Raw genomic sequence first — 14,017 nt, forward strand, 5'->3', positions numbered from 1 at the left:
AGGGCGGCCGGGGGTGCGCCCAGGGAGCGTCCTGCCCTCGCCCCGCCGCCGCACGGGGGTCCGAGCGGGGCTGAGCCCGGGGGTCACGGCCCCGGGCACCTCGGCCGCGCCCCGCATGTCCCCCGTGTGGCGGCCTGACCTGAGCCAGGCCTGCGCTCTAGGTGGGTAGGGGTGAGCGGTCGTGGGCGCTGTGAGGTGGCCTCGGGGCGGCGGGGGTGGGGAACCCGCGCAGGGGTCCGCTTCGCCCCCTCCGGAGCGGACAGGGTTGAAAGGCGGCCCTCGTGGAAAGTTCCCCTCGGAGGGGGGGATGTCCTCCGGGGCAGCCCCATGTGCTCTGGACCATCGGTCAGCAGTCCCCGTGGGTCCTGGAAAAGCCCCCTCTCCCTCGTGGGTCGTGCTTTCCCGGGAGAGTTGGGTTGGAGGTGCCTGGCGTGGTCTGATCTTCATCCCTCCGCTGCCCCTCCCCGCGCCCCCGCCTCTGCGTGGGACCCGGACGGACCGGGCCGGGGGCCCTCGGGGGCCTCTGGGTCCCCTAGCTCCCAGGCCCCAGAAGCACCCGGAGGCCTCCCAAGAACTCGGATGTAGAGGGCTGCCCTCCTGCCCCTGCCCCTGAACCGGCTGGCCTGACAAGTTGATAATATTCTAGATTTCCCCTCTCCTGTTGGGAGTTAGGTAGGGGCGGGGATCCCCCTCCCCGGGTGTGTGGTGGTGGTTTCTTGCTGGGTGCTGGGTCCTCTTTACTCTCTGCTTAGCCGAACCTCTCTCATTTGAATAATGTCTAATTCGGGGAGGTTTATATTATTGAAATGGCCGCCTGGCTTTCCCCGCCTCTCATGTTTAGTAATTCAGACCTTTAATAACAGCCACTCACAGCCCAACGCCGTGTTTATATTTTACATTCGCCCCATGTGCTTTTGTGGTTCGATATGATTCTTTTTTTTTTTTTTTTTTTTCCTTGGCAATCCACGGGGCTCTGAGATCAAACCCAGGCTGTGCTGGGAAGAGCAGGGGGAGAGCTAGGCCTTGGCTCCTCTAGCAGTTGCCTAGGCCTCATTCTCTGCCGCTTGATTTATTTACTAATAACCAAAATGACTTTCCCCCACCAACTTCTATATACATACCCGTCCTCCGCGGGCAAAACAAACCCTCCTGGGGCCTTAACCAGTATTAAAGCAGCTCCTAGCTAAGCTTCAACTCTGTCGTGTTTTGTTTTCTCTTAAAAGGAGTTTCTTATAGTTTGCAGGAATATTAGGCCTAAGGAAAAAAAAAATCCTCTCATTTTCAGAGGCGAATGAAACCTATTTTGATTTAATACAAATAAATCACTTTACTTTGGTGCTAGTTCTCCCCTGCCCCTTGGTTGCTGCCTCCCAGTTAAACACTTCCAGGCTTTGTAAAGGTCTGCAGTATTTGTTAAACCAGTCGTTTTTTCCTAGGAGTTGTAGAATAAGTGTTTTAGAAATTCCAATTAACAGCACTTTCAGAATGTCTCAGTGCTGCATTTCCTTTTCAACTTCTTCATTCTGATTTAAAATAGGGCTGAAATTAATTTTGTGCTATCCCTGTCAAGGTTTGCTTATTTTAATGGGAGCGCTCCTAAAGACAGAAATGGGGTTATGTTTTCTTTGAGTGTTTGTGTCATGGTTAAATGAGGGAACACAGAAGAATAAACATAGGCATTGTGTCTACCCTGATCTTGGAACTTACTCTTGTCCCAGCACACCCACCCCTCTTTAAGTTGTCAGAATTGATTTTATGTTTAATGTAGGATCAGGACAGTTGGTCTGTGAAAGTCAGGCTGACTTCCGTTGTTTGCAAGAAACAGTAATTTTCATTTTTTGGTCTTTCCCTTGGTAAAGTTTTCTTTCCTTTTTATTTTATATAATTTTAGTGTGTTTTTAAAAAACACAGTGTTGCTTCTCATTGGTGGCTTCTTTACCTCTGCTAGTAAAGCACCAGAGAAATGTTCTTTAGCACCAGTGTGTTAAACCTTTGAAATTATAAGGCACCTTATGGTCAGTGGCTAGGTACATATTTGGGGAGACATTAGTCTTCAGTTTAATTTGTAACAAAATTGTAGATTTGATGGGCTAACAGCAAGCCAGTTTGACGTTACCCATTCTCATCATTTTTCCTCTTTCACCTCCAGTAGGCAGGCCCTGCTTGCAGCAGGAAACAAATCTGCAGCTTTCATGTGAATGTTCAGGTGAATGACTGCCTCAGAAACCTGAAGCATGAGGTTGAATGGACAGAAAGCAGTAATATGATTTCATGCCTTAAATAGCATATGTTTCTGCACCCGATTCCCAAGATGTGGTCAAACTGATGATGTCATTGGACAGAGGACAAGGTGCAGTTAATTTGATTTATTGTCCTGAGGTGAAGTGTAGCAGTGAAACCTTCTCATAGGGAAACCATTTATCTCGGGACAATTTCCTTTATAGCTGCAATTTAACCACTACCGGGGCTGTAGATATTTTATCCAAGATGATGAAATGTACACTGCATTTTATAAACAAAATTCCACTGTTAGGATTTTTTGTAATAGAGAAAAGGATGAGTATTGTTAACTGGCCTTATATTTTGGTTGGCATTCTGTGCTATTGTAAAAATTCATTTCTTCAAATTCTCAGAAGGAGACCACGGGTTTTAAGTAAGTATAATCATGGAAGTGATCAATATAAATGCTTATTTTAGAGAGGTTCTTCGTGACCTCCCAAACTCAAGTAAGAAGCTGCCAGGCTAAAGAAGGAGAGATCATTTGCCTTAGAACCTATGTCGATGAGTAAAGTGAAGTTGAAGAGAATGAAGGGTACGGATTCTTTTAGGATGAAGTTAGTGTTTAAAATAAGGTAGATACTTACAAGAACTGAGAAAGCATGTGCTTTGCAAACAGTGTTTGAAAAATAAACTTCTTTTTGGATTAGTCTTAAATTAGTCTGGACAAATTTGTGTATTGATTTTGATTGATGAGTGATTTTTAGAATTGTTACGTTGTGAGGGAGTGATTCCACCTATGATTTCTGACAGCAGACTTTCCTTTTAGACATTTTTCATCCTAGTTTTTACCAGTTTATCTTAAGGTGCTGATTAAAATGCCCTGGGAATGTGGTAGGACGTGTGCTTTATCCCTAAGTTTTTCCAAGCTTGATACGGAATTTTAGATTACTGTTGAGCCTTAGTAAGTTTATAATCTGTCTGTCTCCTGGTGCATCTGGGAGGCAGCTTCTCTCAAGTCTTCAGAAGATCCATTGTCACTTCCTTCTTGACTTGCCCTACCTATTAATTATAATGGTACTTCTGAGTCTAGGTCTTGAAAATTCATGTGACAGCTGACCAAATGTTTTTAATATCTGAAAGGACCATTCTGCTTCCAAGCTATTATTGTGATTTTTAACATCTTTGCCAAACTAATTTCTAATTTCTTTTCATTTTGTCATTGTCAAAAATCCCAGTAGTCAAGGAAAAGCAAATAGTGACTATTATTCAGGTTTAAATTGTATAGTATTCTGCCATATTTTTAATTTACTATTCTCTGCATCAATAGGCAGCATAAAGCAGAAGAAATAAACATGTTTTAGTGCTGCCTAGATTGAAGTAATTGTTAATCTGTTATTCATCTGGTCATTGGATTTTGGAATAAGTTTAGGGCTCAGAATGTTAAATTGCTCTTATCAAGCCACCAAAGATGTTTAAAGGAGCCTTGAATATCTCAGGCTTCTAACATGACAGAACTAGAAATTTGAATGTTATCTTTCATATGTATTTTGCATTAAAAATGAAATGTTTGAAGTTTCTTTTTTTTTTTTTTTTTTTTTTTAAATTTTTTTTTTTTTTTTAACAGAGATAGNAGACAGCCAGCGAGAGAGGGAACACAAGCAGGGGGAGTGGGAGAGGAAGAAGCAGGTTCATAGCAGAAGAGCCTGATGTGGGGCTCTCCCATAACGCCGGGATCACGCCCTGAGCCAAAGGCAGACGCTTAACCGCTGTGCCACCCAGGCGCCCCTGAAGTTTCTTGAATCTGAATTATTTGATCTTGGATTTAGTTGTGTGTGTCTCTCTGTGTGTTTAAGTTGTTTTTAAAGTTGGTCACTCGCTTCATGATTATGTTTCCTTTGTACTAGGAAGACTTTAATTTATGTAGTGGTGATTGCCTTATTACTAATGGTTTTTTTGTTTTGTTTTTTTTATGTTGAAAACCCACAGCTTTAGTCTTTCCATAGAAGTCTTTGAAGCACTATTAAAAATAATTTTCTTTTAAAATACTGGTATATGGCTGTCGTTAACTTGCTTTTATACCACAGTATTTGTTCAGTTACACAGTTTTTGTGATTCGTAAATACTACGAAAGCACAGTTTTAAGCAGGATGTGTTTTCCCAATGGCAGTGATTATGTTTAGAACTATTTAAATAATTATTGTTTCCTGAATGGAAAAAGTCACGGACAAAACATGCTCCTTTTGGGTCACTTATGTTCTTGTTTCTGTTTCTTCTTTTAATGTTAAATGCCTAAGCCAACGTGCTTATTACTGATTTCTTCAAGGAAATCCAATGTTAGGTGTTAGAGTGTGGATTTGGTTATTATACATCTGTCTTACTTGAGTTTCTGTATCCTTTCTGAATGAATTCTTTCGTCCTCCTCTCTTTTAGGAAACTCTTTGGGCAGGGATTTTGCTTAATTCTTTTATTGTATTGCTTAAATAAGAGAAATATCTTTTTGAGGGGAATCAGGGTTGAAAGAGGTAATGATTACAGATCATAGAGAAAAGCAGTTTCCTTATCCATCTTTTGCTCAACATTTTTGCACATTATTGACATTTTGTGAATAAAAATAGTAACTTTGTGGATTTATATTTCTTCTTGGGTTATTTATACTGATGTGAGTGTTATCTAATTGTATCCATGGAAAGAGGTTAGGGTGCCCCTACTCTGCCATCTTCCCAGCCTCCCTCCTACATTTCTTTTTAGGAAGGAATTTCTTTTATTTTGTACTGAAATATTTCTATGTTCTAAACTGGCTGTGAGCCCTTATAAACTCAGCAGTAATGACAATGGGAAAAAAACAGCAGGAGTGGAGCCATTGCCTGACTTTCTGATCCATTTACAATATATTTAGAATTTGGAATATGAGAATTATCTTAAGTTTCAGATACTCTGATTTCAAGAAGCTCTTCGCATAGTGTGCATGTAGTTTATAGAATTCCGTGTGTTTACAGAGGGCGTCATGGAGCACTTGGTAGGTTCTCTTGTTCGGGCTCGTGGCTGATGCAGCTTCTTTGTTTTTTGTTTTCCAATTAAGCAAATACTCAAGTTTTCACTGTTGCCTAGATTTTGCTGACAGGACTGTTAATGAACAAAAGAAGAATCACTAAACCTCTAAATTTATCAGATTTTTTTTTTTAAAGTACTGTCCAGGAAACTGGATATCCATCCAGAAAAGGATACATATTAATTTATAAAAAAAAAAAAAAAGAATGCGAAAAACACAGAACTAAGCTCAATATGAGTATTGGTAGTAGCTTTAGTCTGCAGTGTTGAAAGTCATTCCAAGTACAATTTAATTTGTCACATTTATTTCATAATTCTCTGTAACTATTGGTTTTTATGTTGGAATCATAACAATAGTATATAAAGTTAAATCAGTAAAATAATAAAAATTATGGTAGGTTTTTTTTTTGTTTTATTTTTTTGGACTAGCCAGCTTTCTCTTTGCAATAGAAGATATAAACAGGAATGGCTGGGAAGTGAACATTATGTTTTTTGTTTAACGTGGTCACCTTAAATAATGGAGTTGTACTGACTGGCTTTGTAACTTATGGCCTGAATATACTTTTTTAGAGAAAAGTGACTTACCTGTTTTGTTTTAGTACACTTATTTTAAGGATCTGCTTAATGAAAAAGTCTTTTTTTTTTTTTTTTTTTTTTTGCTGATTCATACTGCAGCTAGAAAGTATATTATAATCAATCTTCTAAAAACAGTTATTTCATAGCTTACAAAATGTATCTGCTGTGTACCTGGTCTTACGCCAGTTGTCTTTTGGGATAACAAGGGAAATATAAGACTCTGCTCTGGCGGAGTTGGTATGTTTTCTTCTCAGGGAAAATTAAAAAACAATGTATGTAATTACATATTAAAATATGTATCAGATAATAATGATCAGGGTAGAGATCAGGGTGTGTCCAAATTTGTAGGAACCAAAGCATCCTAGAGCTGTTATGGCTGGAAGGTAGCATAGATACCATCTATCCTAAAGCCTTTATAGATGAGGAAATGCTCTCACAGTGGTTTCGTGTCTTACCCTCAGTCTTAGCTGTGAGTTAGGCATCAGAACACAAGACTTCTGACTTTCTAGACTCCTCCTCCCCACAGCCCCAATCTCTTCCTCTACCACATTGCCGCCAGTCAGAGGAGACTTTAAGTAGAAGAGAAGTCTTTTTTGTTGTTCTTGTTGTTAGGATTTTATTTATTTATTTGACACAGAGACAGCCAGCGAGAGAGGGAACACAAGCAGGGGGAGTGGGAGAGGAAGAAGCAGGCTCCCAGCCAAGGAGTCTGTTGTGGGGCTCGATCCCAGACTGCCAGGATCACACCCTGAGCCAAAGGCAGAGGCTCAACAACTGAGCCACCCAGGTGCCCCCAGAAGAGAAGTCTTAAAGCTGAGCCTAAGAAAAGCAAAAAGGATTTGGAGGCATGGGAGGACAGGGAAGCACATTGCTGGGGAAACGTTCAGGATTGTAGGTAAAGAATGAGGCATTTGTTCTATGTGCTGGGAGGCTTTTGGAGGTTTTTGAAGTAAGGAATCCTTTGATAAAAGTGATATTTTGTGTGCAAGATGGTTGGAAATAGGAAGCAGAGACCATCCATGGAAACCAGTATATAAAAATTGAGGCATGTGGTTTGTTGACTAATTGCTTTAAACACTGTTAGAGACACAAACAGGACAGTTACCTGACCTCAGCAGGCTTTCAGTCTAATAATGATATAATAAAATAGGGAATCCACGATAAATATGTTGAGGATGTTGTCCAGTTAATCACACAGAATAAGGACCTTTGGGAAAAATTCTTGCCAGGTCTCTGTATTAGGAACTATTTCATTTCTGACCAATGGTTTTGTTTTTAGTCTCCTGGACTCTAGATTGTCTAATTGACTTGGTTTCCTTTTAATCAACTACAGTGTTTAGAGCAAGTTATTAACCTGAAAGGTGAGATAGGTAATTATGGTATGCATTTTTCTTAGCCTCCTCATTCCCAGTTCCATTCTATGTCCTTAACTTTTGTTTTATATTTCTTTTATTGCTTCCGTCTTTAAATTCTTGTTATTTTGTGTTTTATGTGGGCTGCCTTTATATCCTTTCTGGAGCAAGGCCGGTGTAAATAAAATGAAATTACCATCACCATGACATAATGATAATGTCTGTATTTTTATAGTACTTTAAAGTTTATAGCAGCACTGTCATTTTCATTACCTCAGTTGGTCCTTTCAGGCAAGTATTATTATGCCCATTTTATAGTTGAGTAAAATAAAGCCTAGATTAAGTAACTTCTGCAAGGTCATGTGCTCAGGAAGCACAGTGTTTGGGGAACCGCAGGACTTCCAGGTTAGTTATTACTTAGGCTGTACAGTGGGGAGTGGTGGAGTTGGGCCTCTGTTCTGGAGCCCTGGATGCTCTGCATTGGTGGTGTACGAGTTTGGAATTCTTTTGCTAGGCAGTAGGGAGCCGTTGAATTTTTGTTTGTTTGTTTTAGACTAGCCATGATCAAAGCCCTTAATTTTAAGTGTTTAGCAGCTAATTAGAGTCAAGAGGGATGCTAAGGTTTTGAACTTAGATTACCAAGAGCAGTGCCAAGTGAACAGGAAGTAGGGAGGTTGAAGAGGGAGCCATTTGGAGAATAGGCAATGAATTCCATTTTGGAAATGTCATTTGAGACATGATTGGGTGGATATTAGGTTACAGATTCATTGTGAACATCAAAACAGTTTTACTGAACTTAATGTGATAGACATACAAATACTAGGATTGAGATTTGTGCTCATGCCACTGTGTGCGTGGACTGAGCACTGACTCTGAGCGTTGTAAATTCCAGACGTCTCATTTTGACTTTGCCACTGACTTCTGTGGTGGTTTCTCTCAACAATAAGATGGTGATAATACCAGTGTTAGAGCGATGCTGTGGGGAGTAACAAATTGATAGCAGAAGCATTTTTAAAGTACTGTAATAGTTTTTCTTCCAGGAGCACAAGAGTAAAATCAGCAATTTTATTACTTGTGCTGCTGTAGAGAAGGAGAAGCATTAGCTTAAGATTGATTGTGCGGGGCACCTACTGCGGGCTGTACCTTTCCTTGGGAGAGGGGTACACTCCCCTGTGGCAGGTTTTACACTGTGGAGGTGCTGCATTGTAGCAAACATAAACTTTGAAGGTATTCTATTATCTAGCCCCCATCCCTGCCTGTGCATTCTTATCTCATGCTACTTCCTTACAGCGAATGACTCAACAATTCCACCCAGGAAGTCCCCTTACATAGGCCCACCACAAACACACTGGTGCTTTTAGCAGGTTTTAATTTTTTTAAAAATCTACCTACAACTTTGTGTTGAACAGCTATTCAGGGAGGGTGGCTGTATATTATTCTGATGCTAGGTTGGGCTCTTTTTCATCCTCCCTCCCAACCCCCTACCTGTCCTGCGCCACAATCCCACCCCAGTTTGAAAGTGAACCCACCAGGGGCGCCTGGGTGGCTCAGGGGTCATATCCCAGGATGAGCCCCACATCAGGGGGAGCCGCTTCTCCCTCTCTCTCTCTGCCTGCTGCTCCCTCAGCTTGTATACTCACTCTCTCTCTTCTCTGTCAAATAGATAGAAAAAATTTTTTTAAAAAAGAAAGTAAGTCCACTGTTTTGGTCAGGCTGGCATTTGGGATGCTCTGTGAGAACGTCTGCTCACACTGTCCCCTCGTGTGGAACGTCACAGTGTGGGACGTAGTACAGTGAGCTGAGAGACCCGGGTTCTAGATCACTAATGAGCTTTGCGACTTTGAGACAAGTTACTTCACTGATTTTTTTTTCCTTTTTTTTCTGTATTTGTAAATAAAAGAGTTTTCACACTTTTAAAAGTCATTGGAGGGTTTATTTTTGAGTTCTTTTTAAAATGAATTTTAGGCAGAAGCTTATTATATAAAAGGTAAGAGTGGAGCTGTTCTGATTGAAATGGTTGTCAGGGGCAAGAAAAGCATCCTCCCTCTTCTCCACTGTGGCCCTCAAGGCACTTCCACAGGCTCCTTAAGGACTCCTGCTGAGCACACTGTTTGAAAGCCCTTGTCCTTGTTTATCATAAAGGACCTATCTGTTGTTCTGTCTCCAAAAATAGCTGATCTCTCAAGCCTGTGCTACTGTCCTAGTTTCTCTGAGTTTAGCACTTAATTTGTGTTCATTTAGCTAATTCAGCACTTCATTAGACACAGTCTTATTTTCTTCTCTAATTGAATTATGTAAGTAAATCTTGTCTCCTTTTAGAGCCTTGAGAGCAAGAACACATTGCTGGGGACAGAGTAGACATTTAGCAGATAATGCTTGATTGATTAAATTAAGGGTTCTCAGTCTTTGCTGGGATAAGAATCACCCTTGGAACTTTCTCAACATGCAAAGGCCCAGGCCTTACCTCCAGAGTTTCTAATACAGTAGAGGTCTGGCCATCCCTAGTTTAAAAAAGTTTTACAAATGATTCAGTAGCATTGAACAATTAAGATCATTTAAATTAGGATAGTTGCATTCAGGACTATTGCTTAGACTATTTTGAACAATGGTTCTCAATGTACTAAAAACGCTCTACAGTGGAAAGACAAACAAAACCAGGAAACCTAGGTCCGGGGTGTCTTCTGGGTGACTCAGTCAGTTATACGGCTGCCTTCGGCTCAGGTCATGATCCGGGGGTCCTGGGATCAAGCCCCATGTCAGCATGGAGAGCCTGCTTCTCCCTCTCCCTCTGCCCCTCCCCTCGCTTGTGTGTACTTACTCTCTCTCAAATAAATAAATAAAATGGAGGAAGTTGAAGTCCTCTTTCATTACCAAAATTAAAAACAAACAAAACATAAAAAACACACCTAGGTCCTTACTGTTTGTAGCACTGTGTGGCTTTCTGATGCTTAACTTTACTGGCCTATAGGATTCTCATTGATAAATTATGGATTGTTTTCATACCTTTTTGTTTTGTTTTGTTTTTCAAGCTATGAAATTCTCCAGTACTATCTTTTGGGTGAAGGCCAGTAAACACAGATACTTTGAGTAGCTTGGCTTTCATTATCAAAATATATTTTAATAAATAGATTAAGAATATAGACTGATAAATTATTTTTTTTTAAGATTTTATTTATTTATTCAATAGAGATAGAGACAGCCAGCGAGAGTGGGAACACAAGCAGGGGGAGTGGGAGAGGAAGAAGGAGCCTGATGTGGGGCTCGATCCCATAACGCCGGGATCACGCCCTGAGCCTAAGGCAGATGCCTAACCGCTGTGCCACCCAGGCGCCCCTAGACTGATAAATTATTGAACACTACATCTGAAACTAATGATGTACTATAAGTTGGCTAACTGAATTTAAATTAAAAAAAAAACAAAAAAACAAGCAAAAACCCCAAACAAACAAAAAAAGAATACAGAACATGACAGGCTTGATCCTATCTTAGCAATAGAGCTAAATCATATATGAGATGAGTAGTCCAAAAAGGTGGTATTTAGATCTTAAACTTGAAACATCTTATTAGAATGTGAATGAACAAGGACAGTAAGCTTATCAGGAACTGTAATAGTTCTCAATGTGAACATGAATTGGATTATAATTAACCAACCTGACTGGTCCTTCTGCATTCACTTAATTCAGTAAATATTTATAGAGAGTCTTTTATTTCTTGCCATGTACCCAACACTGGAAATAGAATAGTGAGTAAGATGGATACAGTTTTTGCCTTCAAAGCTTACAATCTGTTGGGCAAGTTCTACATTAAATAACACTGTTCCAACGTAACTGAGTTAAACATGGGAGATAGGGCCATAAGCATAAGATAGGGGACACCTAATCTGGACAAGAGGATTTGGGAAGGACTGCCTAAGGAAATGATGTTTACACTGAGACATGAAGGATGAATGACAGTTAATCAGTCCAAGGCCAAGTAGGAAGTGGGATTGCAAATGTTCTAAGCAAAGGGAACAGTATATACATTACTCTTGAAACTAGTGAAAACACAGCACTTTGAAGGAAGTCAAGTTTGGTCTGTCTGATCCAGAAAGAGTAAGATTTAGCTGAAGAGCTGAGGATGATTTTATTATAAGGTTATTTTTATGTGATCTTTGTCCTTTTTAATGACCAAATACACAGGCAAAATCTGTGGAAGAGATTCCACACCCTCCACCAAGTGAATTAATTTCCAGTGACAATAATAACATTTACAAGTCTTTGTGCCAGTTTCAAAATGCTTTATGTGCATTTTGGCATTAATCTTCACAATGACCCATGAGGTGTGTGCAGTCGTCATCCTCATCTTTCACATGAGAAAACTGTAGTTGAAAGAGGCTAAGTGGCACATCTAGGTCTCTGACCTATTTTGATTGTGGCAGTAGGCAATTAAGAGAACTCTCATGCTCTTAACCATTAAATTCTGTTTCAAGTCACTTGGATAATGAAGTAGGTAGCAACTATTATTTCTGAGTTTATCCTTCGTGCACTTAGACAGTTCCCAAGCCCAAATTGCGTGGTCTAGAGCTAACTGTGTATTCATCTCTATCTTGCTATTTGGAGAGAGGGACAACTGATTACTACATGTATTGTTAACTTAGCTTTCCGGTATCTCCAGATGTTGATTACAAAAATATTTTGCAGGGCGCCTGGGTAGCTTAGTTGGTTAAGCGTTGGACTCTTGGTTTTGGTTCCAGTCATGGTCTCAGGGCATCCGGCTCTGTGCTCAATGCAGAGTCTGCTTGTCCCTCTCCCTCTGTTCCTCCCCCGTCCTCTCTCTCTCTCTAAAATAATAAATGAAATCTTTTAAAAAAATATTTTGAACTGTGTACAGATTGCTGAATCTGGAACCCATAAATCCGGAACATTTTGGATTTCTGTTAATAATTTAAAACGAAAGCTATTTGCAAATGTTAACATTCAGATAATTTTTTATTCGGGCGTCGTTAATTTTATATTTTTTCATGACCCAGTTTGCTACATAGGTAATTAGGACTTATACTGTTATGTATTATTTTGATTAACATGTCTTCAAAATATTTTACAGAGAGGGAGGCAAACCATAAGAAACTTTTGACTTTAGAGAACAAACTGAGGGTTGCTGGAGGGGAGGTAGGTAAGGGGATGGGCTAAATGGGTGATGGGCATTAAGGAGGGCACTTCTTATGATGAGCACTGGGTGTTATATGTAAGTGATGAATCACTAAATTCTACTCCTGAAACTAATACTACACTATATGTTAACTAACTTGAATTTAAATAAAATCTTGGAAGAAAATAATAATTTAAATAAATAAATAAATATGTTAATGTTTAATGAGTTGTGACTTAAAATTTATGTACAGGTAAATACCATGTATTTGTTTACCATTCCCTTTACCCCTTACCAAACTATTATGAAACCGGGGGTGTAGCTTTCAGTTGAGGAAACATGGCAGTTGATTGATTATTGTTTCTGATAAGTTATTTAAATTGGTGTTCTCAATCATATATACCCTGTTCAGTCTTGCCCAGTGTCACCCTGTTCAGTTGTTAGGCTGTTTGTATCTGAAATATTTTTCTTTACACTGCCTTGCTGAGAGCCACTCCCCTGTTCCCCTAGTGCTTTCTCATGTAGTCAGCCAAGAATGCTGTTTCAGGAGACTAATATATATACACTTATATACCAATCGGATTGGAATTAGAAAGGAATTGGTGAAAGTCCCGATGTTATGAGAGACATTGTAAAGATCACTATAGCCTGGGAAGACGAATTAATTTAAAGAGTATTGCTATAAGAAAACATGTTGTGAATTCAGAGACTTAGACTATAGTGTCATAGCCATTGCCAGGTCATGATGCTGGAATCTTGTCTTATCGGTAATGTAATGCTATAAGGACCAGTATGAGGTTAGTTTCAATTATTGAGCCCCTTTCTGGAATGTGCTTGTGAGTATGTGCAGAGACATGCCCACTGGTGCATAGTTCATCACCCCGGATATGCCTGACCCCTCATGTATGTGCACATAATTTTAAAAAGGAATCAGAGTGTACATTTGTTATATACCCCCCTCCTCTTTTCTTAAATTTTTGCAAGTCTCCCTATTTAAAATAGGATTTGTTGAGGCCATTAAAGTTTTTTTTTATTTGCTAGGTATAACCTTTGGGTAATTTCAAGGCTAACTTTTTTTTCCTTTTTTTTTTTTTAAGATGTCTTAACTTTATTTAGTTGAATAACTTCTAGTGGCATAAATAACAAATGATAAATTAATTGTTGAATTATGACTCAGGGTGGCCATAGCTGATCAAGGGTGATTCTTAGGTTAAACAGAGAGGCCCAATGAAGTCAGCAGAGCAGAAATTTTTACCTTGTCTTATAAAACTAGAAAATACTGACATGGCTGCAGGTTTCAGTTCTTCAAAACTAACATAACCCGCCTTTTTTTTTTTTTTTTTAAAGATTGCATTTATTCATTTGAGAAAGAGCGTGGGGTGGGGGGAGTTGGCAAGGAGAGGGAGAGTAAGAGAGAGAAGCAGACTCCCCGCTGAGTAGGGAGCCCTGATATGTGGGGCTTGATCCCAGGACCCTGAGATCACATCCTGAGCAGAAATCAAGAGTTGGACGGTCAACCGACTGAGCCACCTAGGTGCCTCATAACCTGCCTTTTTTATCTAACAGTTGTTCATAAATATCCTTCCACATCTCACCTTTTCAGTGGTTACACAGTATTTTATTGTATAGGTGGACCAACTAATTTGCTTGATCCCTTTTGATATGTTAGATTTTTTCCCGTAGTTATAAGCACC

At 39.8% G+C, this 14,017-nt stretch overlaps 1 protein-coding gene across 5 annotated transcripts in view; it reads left to right on the forward strand.

Moving 5' to 3' along the window:
- Positions 1–14,017, forward strand: part of POU2F1 (POU class 2 homeobox 1) — a 175,274-nt gene that overhangs the window by 518 nt on the left and 160,739 nt on the right. The gene's annotated exons all lie outside the window — the stretch shown is intronic.

Source organism: Ailuropoda melanoleuca, chromosome 8 (assembly GCF_002007445.2).
Source record: "Ailuropoda melanoleuca isolate Jingjing chromosome 8, ASM200744v2, whole genome shotgun sequence".
NCBI lineage: Eukaryota > Metazoa > Chordata > Mammalia > Carnivora > Ursidae > Ailuropoda > Ailuropoda melanoleuca.